The sequence below is a fragment of the Siphateles boraxobius genome, unplaced genomic scaffold, assembly GCF_051911475.1.
Source record: "Siphateles boraxobius isolate OS27281-9 unplaced genomic scaffold, OSU_SipBor_1 48, whole genome shotgun sequence".
NCBI classification, from domain to species: domain Eukaryota; kingdom Metazoa; phylum Chordata; class Actinopteri; order Cypriniformes; family Leuciscidae; genus Siphateles; species Siphateles boraxobius.
In genome coordinates this window covers 8,550,623-8,562,497 of record NW_027509119.1, presented here as the reverse complement: position 1 = coordinate 8,562,497, position 11,875 = coordinate 8,550,623, and the positions used below count along the sequence as shown (strand labels likewise).

The 11,875-nt window shown below is 35.9% G+C and overlaps 1 protein-coding gene across 16 annotated transcripts in view; it reads left to right on the top strand.

Annotated features, from left to right (window-relative positions):
- The first annotated feature begins 315 nt into the window (after positions 1-315).
- Positions 316-11,875, top strand: part of usp53a (ubiquitin specific peptidase 53a) — a 56,652-nt gene continuing 45,092 nt past the window's right edge. For 2 of the 16 annotated variants that reach the window (XM_077201912.1, XM_077201915.1), the window contains exons 1-3: positions 2,612-2,709; positions 2,839-2,875; positions 10,135-10,271. The gene's annotated coding sequence lies outside the window, so the exon portion shown is untranslated. Of the gene's footprint in view, positions 761-2,568; positions 2,876-10,134; positions 10,272-11,166; positions 11,549-11,875 lie in introns of those variants that run through there. The other 14 variants (XM_077201920.1, XM_077201919.1, XM_077201918.1 and 11 more) reach the window with 14 other exon arrangements.

Here is an 11,875-nt window from a genome sequence, read left to right as displayed (position 1 = left end):
CTTAAGTGTGTTAAGAAACATGAAAGTGTACTATCTCTTCTACATAAGTGGCCTTTTATTTCATTCATATTATAGGCCTGTTGTCTTCAAGTAGGCTACACGTTTTTAAAAATATATACTTTTAAGATAAACTTGTAGTACATTACAAGTGCACTTTCAATATTGTTCAATAAGCACACATCACTTTATTCAGCTGACACGCCGAGATGTTCCAAAATTCTGCAGCTCCGTAAGGTTTGAAACCTAGCCCCAAAAATAAGTAGCTTCTCTGTGTCGACACAGCAGAGGAAAGTGTGAGAAAGCAGCAGAAACTCCTCCCTTCGCCGTGCTGCACTGGGACAGACTGCAGTACATACTGTAGCCTAGTGTAGAAGAGAACAGAGGCGGAGTTTCACCTCAGCACCGAAACCGGCTGAAAAAATTCAGGTACCCGCAGTCAGTCAGTCAGTAACTCACATCAGTAATGCACACAGGACTACTGCAGGGACCTTTCACTTCACTCTACAGGATTTAAATAACTAACTAAAGAAAGAGCCAAAACAATAAGAAGATATAAGAGCGAAGGCGCTTATGGTGTTATGTATAGTGTACATCATCTTTACCGGTGTGTTTTCGTGCGTCGTATGTCGCTTCCGCTTTTCCGTCCAGCAGTTTAACGCCGAAATTCAGCAGGAGTCAATGGGAATTTCTGCTCCTCAGTAAACTATTTCACTGGACACTGAAAGAAAAAGAGGGGTATCCGTCATTTATTGTTCGTGCGGTGAGTAGATGCGTCTCTTGTCATGTCAGTACATTTTGTTTTGGTCAAACTTTTCTACGCCATGTTTCATTCGTTACTGCGCATGTGGCGGAAATGCACCTGAATCAGGTAGACGCGTCTCAGCGTTTCACTACAACACTAGCATTGCAACTTGCTTTAGCCTGTTTACAGTTAGAACCATTACGTGACAAATCATTCAATTGTCTATGTTGTATTTTTAAATGTTTTACTCTGTACTTAGTACAAAGCTCGTGTAGCCTATGTTGTGACATACGTGTGTGAAGCAACGTCAATATTTTCAATAAACACCACTTGATGTCACTACTGCTAAGTACGAATCCACTTTGATACATGTAGGCTACATGGTAATATTGTAATACTATACAATATACTAGATACAATACAAAGCTGAATTGAATTAATTAGATTTATGAAACTCATCCTATTCCTGTATCCTCATGAAATTGAGAAACTTGTCTTAATGACGGCAGTGTTTGTGCTTCTTATCTCGCTTTCATTGAAATTGTTTTAATATTTTAAATAAAGACACCGTGTCAACCATTAAAACTTAATATTCAGATAAAGGGGATTTAAATAGAGGTTTTTAAAGGTATTTGGCACACCAGTTTGTTTGTTTTAATTTCCACTAAAATATTTAAACATCTTTAAAACAAGAAAAGAAAACCATCAATATATTAGACTAATGTTGAGAATTGGTCTTGAGTTCATTTTCTGACTCATTTAAAAAAAAAATCAAATAAATAATATATAATAATACTATATCTAAATAAGCCCCACTGAATTCGTTTTTTCTTCTTTTTTTTGTTGCTGAGTTCAAGATAAAACTAGTTTGTGTCTTATGCAATTTTGATAATCAAATCTACTAAAATCCTTTTAAAGAAAAAAGTAAGGATGCTTAGATTTTACTGTAATGCAATACATGCATGCTGATTAAGAAAACAAATGATTGCAGTGTACATGAAAATGACTGGTTAGTTAAAATTTTGAATATTATGGGAGAGTAAACATGAGTGATTAAAACTGTATAGATTGTTAGGTCAGGTTTTGAGGATTTGTTGTTTTTATCAGAGCAGACTGAGGTAGAAGCTGTATTAGAGGTATTGCATCTGGGGATGCAATGAAATGTTATTCATTAGTTTCTTTGCCACAAACATTACAGCTGATTAAATTGACTCTATACACCTGCCAAAGCACTCGTCTCATTAAAGTTTGCTGCTCGTGCATTTCATTCAAACTCCCTGCCAGTGCAGAAGTTCAGCGTTTATGCACAAGAGAATAGTCAGCTTTTCTTTGGCTCATTTAGTAAGGCAAGAACATTTTCCATACATGTTAGAATTGTCTCTGATCACTCAGAATGTTTATGTGGCATTTCAAATATCTTAATTTGTGTTAGGTATTCGTGCAGTGACAAATTATGGATATTTGTTTACCTAAACATTTCAATTGAATCAGTTTGAACTTTGCACGTTGCCAATTTCAGCATGCTCATATTTGCTTTGCTGTTGCCACCGAGACGACATGCGGCAGAACCGGCTGTGTCTTCCACTGTGGGAAGCCGCTTATTCAGATCTGACTGATTTCAGATCAGTTTAAAGTTGTAGTTTAAGGTGTTTCCTGGTGGAAATGAGTGGAATTTGCTTAGGGAGGAGTTTCATGGAAAGCAAGTTATGCAGATCAAGTTTGATGATTTCACATGCAGCCTGAATACGTTCAGTAATTGTAGTGCAATGCATTCCTAGTTTTTTGCATAGGCGTGTGCATGTTTGTGCGTGAACGTGTATATGGGCGTCTTTTGAAACATATGACTGTTTGTGCAAGCTTAACAATGCTGTCACATTTCTGAATCATACAGGAAGGACAACATTGATAAATGAACATTATGTTTAAGGCTGTGTGTGGATTGACTTATTTTGACAGGTCTTTAAAGGGTTAGTTTATTTATTTATTTTTTAACGTTCTCTTTATGAATGTTTTGAACCCTATTTTGAATAGACTTTCAATTGAGAGACGTAAATCACTCAGACTTCATAAAAAATATCTTCATTTGTGTTTTGAAGATGATGGAAATTCTTATGGGTTTGGAATGACATGAGGGTGAGTAAATTATGACAGATTTTTTTTTTGTTGTTGAGTGAACTAAGGATTGAAATAAAATGAAAGTCGTTTATTCTAAGGCGGCAAACCGATTAATCGGATTCAAAATAAAAGTTTTTGTTTACATAATATATGTGTGGGTACTGTGTATAATTATTTTGTATGTATAAATACACACACATGTATATATTTAAGGAAAAAAAATATGTGAAAATGTGATATATAAATAAAACATTTATAAATATAATATATTTATATATAAATATAATAAATATATATACATGCAAATATTTCTTAAATATAAACATGCGTGTATGTTTATATTATATACTCAGTACATGTATATTATGTAAACAAACTTTTATTTTGGATGCAATTAATCGCGATTAATCGTTTCATATGAGAGTATCTTCTCAAACTTTATTCGTGCTTGTCATGCACTGTAAAAAAAGATCCACCTATTTCAACTTTTTGAAAGTGTAATCAAATTGGCTGTACATTACAGGTAGTTTCAACTTGAATTATATTAAACTGACTTCAAAAATAAGTTGAAATTGCTTAATTTTGATGAGTTAAAGTATTGAAACAACATTATGTTGCCATGATGACTTATTGACATGTCATTTTTTTACTGTGTAATTTTACTCTGAAAGTAAAGTTTAAACTGACAGGTGCTTATAGGAAAATGTACCCAAAGCGGTAGAAGTTTTTGCTGATCTCACTGAATCCAAATAGACCCCTTCTCAGCACAGCAGCCAGCTGCTTCATTTATTATTGTTTACAAGGAATCCTCCTCTGAATATTTGGAAGTGTCTGACTAAGCACTTCAGTAATAATGCATGAACCCACTGAAGCTGAATAAATGTTTTAAACCCTGTTGGAGGAAACCTTTTTTTCATTTGGAAAGGAAAGGAAAGCGAGTTGGTTGCCGCATTGTGAATTTGACATTTATTGGCAAGCTGTAGGGGAAGTGAGGAAATGTTTAGGAAGTCGAGTATGTTTCATAGGATATTGAACTTCAGTCACTGATAAAAATGAATGTCTCTATATGTCTATTTTTGTTTGTTCTGGAGTTGTTTTGTCACCTCCATACAAACGCATTGTGTATTTAATGGCTGTGACCTGAACGGTGTCTGTGTACTCGAAGTGCTGACCGCGTGCTTGAACCAACAGGAAGCCCACACAGGAAACGGGGTGGCATTGTTACATGAAGCCAAAAGCGCCTTCTCCATTCCTCCGGGATTTCTGCAGCTCCCTCAGTGTTGTTTCAGGGTTTCGGGAGCGTGTCATGTTTCGCCTCAGCAGTGTGTCCCGCCAGGGCAAAACTGGTCTTTTTGTGTAGCAATTGTTGTGGGTTTGCTGTCAGAGGAGGATGTTATTCTTCACAGAGTGACGATGTTTTCAGTGCTGTGGCGTGTGGCCGTCCCATATTCCTCACTGTGGTTATTTGTCCATTTTCAATATGCTGTTTCAAACCTGTATGAATTTCTTTCTTCTGCTGAACACAAAAGAAGATATTTTGAAGAATGTGTGTAACCAGACACTTGATGGACCCCATTGACTTCCATAGTAGGAAAAAAATACTATGGAAGTCAATGGGGTACATCAACTGTTTGGTTACTGACATTCTTCAAAATATCTTTTTTGGGCTGGGTTTAATTTGTGTAATTTATTAGGGGTGGGTGTTGTAATAACTTGCTTTCATGACAGACTTATTCAAACATACATTAAGTATTGAAGAACAAGTTAAGAAAAAATATAATGAATATGCACATATGTATTAAAATACTCCCCTATAGTTCTTTTTTATAGCTTACTATTGAGTTTATGGACATTGGCTTTTCTGAGGTAAATGTAATGTTAAAATCTGTTTTATTGACGTCTTTCCGCAGTTTTGGGGAAAGTTACTTTTAAAAGAAATGCTTTACAAACACTATTGCGTTACTCCTTAAAAAAAGTAACTAATTGCATTACTTAGTTATTTTTTATGGAAGGTAATGCATTACGTTACTTTTGCATTACTGTTTCTGTTTACTGTTACTTGTTTGAAAAAGCTACCCAGATATTTTGTTGTAAATTTAAAAGTAATGTTACTTTACGATTTACTTGAAAAAAAGTAATCTGATTAAGTTACTCGCGTTACCCCAACACTATCTTTTCGTAGTTGTAACACTGACTGAGTGATTACATTAGACATGATTCATTTCTACGGAGCCCTGCACATGACATTCAGGAAAGTAAATTGGCGCACGATTTACTAATTAGTTCCCTCGATTTGCTAAATCGTGTGGACGATATAGCAAATCAAGGGAACGAAGTAGTAAATCGTGCGCACGATTTAGTAAATCAACGGGGAAAAAAATACTAAATCGTGCTACGTACATTACAACTCCCGAACATTTCAGTATGTTGTACTGTTTTTTTTAGGGGTGGCACGATCCGCTTTTTTTGCCTCCGATACCGATTCCGATACCTGGGACTCAGTATTGGCCGATACTGATCCGATCCAATACTAAAATAATAATTAAAACAACCTAATAAACTGTATCTGTATGCCTCACTGTGGGGAAGAGACTGGGATTATTCTTTTGTTAAAGGCATCAAAGCTTGACTTAAACATTATTTTCCTTACTTTGTAAAACAATGCAGACAAAATATATACTATATAATTAAAATACATTTATTTAAAAATTTTAAGCGCAACTTTTTAATGAAGCAGCAACATATGATACATAGATTGGACAGAACAACTAAGGCTATCAATAAACTGCCATTGCGCAAAAGTATTGTAATATGAAAGGCTCCAATTCAGAGCGGCACGAAACCTTATGCGCATCCCGTGCGCAGAATGATGCGCTCGAAGCAACATGGAGTCACGGTGCGCAGCGCGTCGCATTGAAAAGTTCAAAGCACAAAAGTAAGATATACATATATTTATTTATTTATTCATTAGTTTGAGCCTTTTAACAGTTTTAAATTTCAGTTACTGTGCGTGTGAAGAGCAATTATATCGCTCTCTACTCCAGTGTTGTGATCACTGAGGAGTTGTGTTGTGATCTAACAGACACCCGGTTGAAAGTAACATGTGAAACTCCAGCACGTTAAAGTCCTTTTATGCAAACCATAGACCTTTGCATATCTACATATCTACAGTATAATAATAGGAACATTGACTCATCTTGGAGAGAGTTTCATCGTGTTGACTGTTTTACCCGAGCGCGACGCGCTGTTTGAGTGCTGGGAATGACTGACAGCCGCAGCGGAGGGAAGCACTTAGGTGAAGATTAATTTAACGATTTAAATATGTACCTCACATTAAACTATATGTAATGGCTTCAGAAATCTTGGAATACAGTACACGAAAACATTATAGTGCTTTATAATGTTTTTGTGCCTTTTGTGTTGTATAACAATAACATACGTAGGCTATACAATATCGGATCGGATTTGGATGGTCTCGTCTGGCGATACCCTATCCGGCAAATATTGCTAGTATCGGAGCAATACAGATACTGAGTATCGGATTCGGCGCACCCCTAGTTTTTTTTATATATATTTCATGCTATAACTAGTAGTAAAGAGGAAGGGATAATTGTTCACGGCTACAACAATCTGTCACGCCACAGAGCAGCAAAACAACATTAATTGTTTCGTACCATAAGAACAAGCTTATTGTGATTTATTGAATGGGAGGCATGCTACAAATGTTTAGTGTAAGTTTCACTGATCAACTGAACAGCATAGACTAAAAGATTGATTCTTGGGATTTAAGAATCCATATCAGTTCATCAAAATTGAGAATCAGTTAAAATCGAGACATATATTTTTAACCCAGCCCTATAAAATGTTAAAATAATTTTGTTTTTATTGCATAACTATCCATCTGTCATTTTCTGCAAGTGTTTGTCATACAAATTATTTTCAGACTCCTCCCTCAGTTGGATATTTTTATCATCCATTTCAACATTATGACACATTTCAATCAAACGCATCATTACATTGCTGTTTGGGAGTCTATAGACCAGATTACTGTTGACATTGTGAGTTTGCATAATCTGTCAATGTGTTGTGAAATACCACAAGAATGGTGCGTTCATTAGCATCTATTTCACAACGTTAAATTTGTCATACATATCCACTTTTCACAAGGATAGGATATGCAAATGCTAAAATAGCATGATATTTTCCTGCTTTAAATAAGTATGGTACGTACCCATAGTGTGATACAAATCAGGAGTTATGTGGAAAAATTTAGTAGGAGTTGAAGAATGAGTCAATGTATTAAAAAAGCAGAAAAGCTCATTAAACTTTTTGAACTTGTAAAGGGCATTGTGATAGAAATATATTTTCTTATTTTAAATTAACATCAATATGTTATTACTGTAAATGTCTTTTATACATTGGACAGTGTTTCAAATGATGTTGTGAAATGATCTTTTAGAGTGATTTACAACTTCATTATTCTGTGAATATCCTCTCAGTCAATCTGTGGAGGGATCTTTACTTTAGCTTAGGAAAGATATTAAGCCATTAGTGATTAGACAGTTCATCGAAGCCTTACATTTTGTACATTACAGAACCTTGAGCTCCATATTCAGATAAATTATAATCTTAGAGCTGTAGTCATGGTAGGTAAATAATACGTAGGTAATTTAAAACTAATGGATAATGTAAGTAGGAGAAAGAGCCATTTGTTATTTTACTTAGTCTTAGATATTTAATTACAATTCAATGTAATGTAAGACGATGCGATTGTTTTTATGCGTGTTTCACAGAGAACATGTTTGGAATGTCAGAATTTAAATGTTTGGGTTATGCCTACGAAACACACTATGCCTTTAAGTGTGTTTCGTAATTTGTTTTCAAGACCAAGAATAATCAGGATTTAACTTGCACAAAAATGTCAGTTTAAGCGAGTCGTAAATTAGGAAGCTGATCAAAAGAGTAATGAAAGCACAGGAAATGATCTCATCTGTAGTTCAGAAATTTCAGCTCTTTATAGAATGGGTGAGGAAATATCCTCCCTTACATTAGGTAAGAAGAGGAAGAGTCTCATTGCATGACTGAAACCAGACTGTAACCATTACTTTATATTTTGAAATGTCTGGTTTAGTAGCTATGATGTTCTGGTGCCTAGATATGGCTGTAGGGCCTTGAGTTTGGAGTCTAAAAAAATAATATGTTCAGTCTGTTGAGTCAGATCATAAGTCTGATCACTTAGCACACCTCTCTCTCTCTGTAAGGCACAACACAGAAACAAGTGAGCATTTTAGCACTTCCGGTTCCATCATGCTGAAGTCATTGGGGTTTTTGAATGGGTTTTTGGTTAAATGCTAACCAAAATGACTAAATGGAACTACAGAGGTTGTCGGGGATATTAAACATCATCACATTTATGCATTTACATATGCATATAACAGATGCTGTTATCCAAAGTGATCACTCTAAACAGGTAAACTCATCTACCAACTAGTTCGCTTTCACCATAGCGTTGTCTTTATAATCCAAATACCAATGGAAAAGTCCTATTGGTTTTTTGTCAGGTTTTGGTTTGATGGTTCCAGTTTGACCTATAAAAATACATCATTGCAGGGATCTATTTGATTCATGTCTGTTGCACAAATAGAGCAAGGTTGCCAAAGTTTAATGGTTGGGGTTAGTGGTTTGTTAAAATCCACAACCTTAAAGGAATAGTTCACTTCAAAATGAAACTTCTGTCATGTACTCACCCTCAAGTTGTTTCAAACCTTTATGAATTTCTTTCTTCTGCTGAACACAAAAGAAGATATTTTGAAGAATGTCAGTAACCAGACAGTTGATACTATGGAAGTCAATGGGGTCTATCAACTGGTTACCGATATTCTTCAAAGTATCTTCTTTAGTGTTCAGCAGAAGAAAGAAATTCATACAGGTTTGAAACAACTTGACGGTGAGTAAATGATGACAATTTTCATTTTGAAGTGAACTAATCCTTTAAGTTTAAGCAATGATAGTGAGTTTTGGCTTAGCACATACCACTGATAAAGTGATAATCATCTAGATAATGAACCGATCTTACAGTGTACAGTAGGTAGTGTGGATTCAGTAGCTTTCAAACGGCAGGTATTTTTTGTCATTCCACTCCTTTTTTTTTCTGTGCTACCTCACCCTCGCTCTCGCTGGCCAAGTTTGTGTCATGCTGGGATGAATTACCATAACCGGTGGCTCATGAGCTCAGGAGAAAAAACGTCACCCATAATGTCAGCATTTTCCGCTCTCCAGCTACATCATCACCTGATTGTGGTAGCTATGATTCGCCACGCTGCTTTCTATTACTGCCAGTGATGATAAGACTCATGTTTCCAGCCTTGTGACATCTGAGAGGTCCAAACAGAAGTAGTTGTGACCATGTGTGGACTAGTAAAACGAAGAATAAAAAAAGTTATTAAAACATCTACATTCTTACTCTGGGTGACTTTATCCAGGGGCTTTTTTTCCAGTAATGCTTCCTCTGTGCTGCTTCCTAAAAAATGTCTCCTTGTTGAAATAAAAGTCAGCTTGATCTTGGGTTAAAACAATATTCAGTTTTTTTGTTGTATGTTTGCTCAAAGAAGAAAGTTCCTTTGATCTGAGTGATGGAAGTTGAAATAATATTAAAGGTGACATTTTGGAGGAATTTAGTTTCCATAAGAGGTCTGTTAAAATATTGCTCAATGTGATGTTTATATGAAGAAATTTTCCATATTAATATTTCATAGAAGTTTTGCGCGTATTTTGAATCTTATCGCCTGTGTTTTAGGGTTAAAGGAAATGTCCGTAAACCAATGTCCTAACAAACTACCTTTACCATTTTTTTACAGATTTGTTTTCTTACATAGTTTTTCTTTCATATTTTTGACATTTTATTAACTTTTACTTTTCAAAAACAGTAATTTACTTTTATCTCCACCTTTAAACTCTTTATATTTGAAAGCCGATAACCGATATATTGGCAGATAAATCTTAATCCAAATTGTTATATCTTTTTTGAGCCTGATTACAAAACAAAAGTTTCACCATTAAAAGCCATGTCCCAAGCACACAATTATAGTGTTCACGTTATAATTTTATGTAGCCTATGTGCTGCACATGTTGCACTTAACTGTATTTACCTTTTTGAGGTGATTCCAATTATATTTCAAGCAAGTGAAAACCATCATGGTGAACCGTGTGCATCTGAAGCGATGAACATCATGTTCAAGCTAGTTGTTGTTGACTCAAACTGGAGCATGTGTTTGTAGAGGTGTGTCTCCAGTGCTCCGGATCCTGAAGACGAGAGCTCTTTAGCAACACTGTATCTTAAGTGATCACCCTGGAATGTGTTCCTATGGCAGACTGTGACCACATTATAAATGAGAACGGCACCTCGCAGCCTCAAGTAGGTGTTTTTGCCTTGTTTACGTGCTGCTTTTTTGTTAAATCTCAGCAGAAATACTTTTAAGTGGGTCAGTGGTCAAACTGTGCTCTGGTCACCTTAAAACTACTTCTGAGTTGTTTGAATACCAGTGTGAATGAAATGCTGTTCGGCAGGTTTCCGTTGCTTTCTGTGTACTGACACGTTCTGATCTTTCTTAAGTTTGATGACTTTCTCGTTTGTTGATGCTTTTCTGAATCGGCGTCAGTCACAAGAGCTGGAGACAAATATGTAGTTCATTTTGGGACAAAGATAGTTTAACAGCATTTGCTAAAACTGAACTTGAAACCAAAAGTAACAAAAAATCTTCTTATTTTTGGCTCCGTTTTCACCAAATCAAACGGTTCTGCGGTTTATCTTCTCCAGACCTCCACACCACAGTCACGGAGCCAAAAAATGTCCTGTTCAGTTGTTAACTCTTTCCCCGCCAGCGTTTAAAAAAAAAAAAAAGGTTTGACAGCATTTTTATCATTATCACAGAATTTTCATGGCCCCCTATGAATATGTTGTATGAATATCTAAACATGCAATATATCAAAAGAAAGAAAAACCTGCTTCATTCTAGCTTAAACATTTTGAGCAAAAAGCTGAGAAAAACACGTTTTTGGCAAAGACTACATCCAGATCAGATTCAGAACGATGATCAAAACACAGATGGAGTAGATCGAGTCCATCAACACCCCAAAGCTTGCGCAGTTATAGCTCTTCCTGGGTCGACATTTCATTCAGTAACATCAGGCACTAGGAAGCTTTGATTTATATGCGGTTTATTGTTGTTGATCTTGTTATTTTACAAATGCATCTGCTTCCCTATGCTATTGCTTGTTTCTGCTACTGCTTTGCCTGTGTTTTTGATCAGGAGATTCAGCACTCTTTCAGAAGATGTGTAATAGCGCCCCCTACCGTTCAACAGTGAAAACATGGAAAGCTGGACATTTTCATCAATGGCGGAGAAGCATTGTCTCATAAATGAGAAGAATTTTCATCAATGGTCGGGAAAGAGTTAATATTGGTATCACAGGAATGCATTATTTCAGCATGGTCTCAGAAAATCTTGAAAAGGTTCTTTCTCTTAAACAAAGCACTACTTTTGGGTTTAGGCCTACTAGAAACGATAAATCAGTATAAAGTTGTGGTAATGGTTTTAAAACCATGTAGTTATGGAGAAACTGCTGCATGATGAAGAATGGACTTTGCATTGGGCCATTAAACAGAAAAAAGGTTGTCATCGACCAAAAATGGTAAATTATTGCAATGTTTTTTTTGTTTTTTTTTATGGGAGTAGGTCTGTAGGAGAGTTGGCATTCAGTAAAACTCCTCCAATGGATCGGTCAGGGTGGAGAGCATGTTTTCAGATCCATGGGTGTTTCACAAAATGCTCCCTGGTTCTGTAATAAGTACACTGCTCAAGGGAGTCATCCATTTCTAGTGCTGTCGCATTGTCAAAATCATCCCTGGGCACTGAAATCTTTGCTATCTGGAACTTCCCAAACTCCACATGGATTCAACCCTGTGTGCTGCGATGAATGGGAATGTTATCAGGAAGCTTTGGCCTCTTTGGCTGCAAT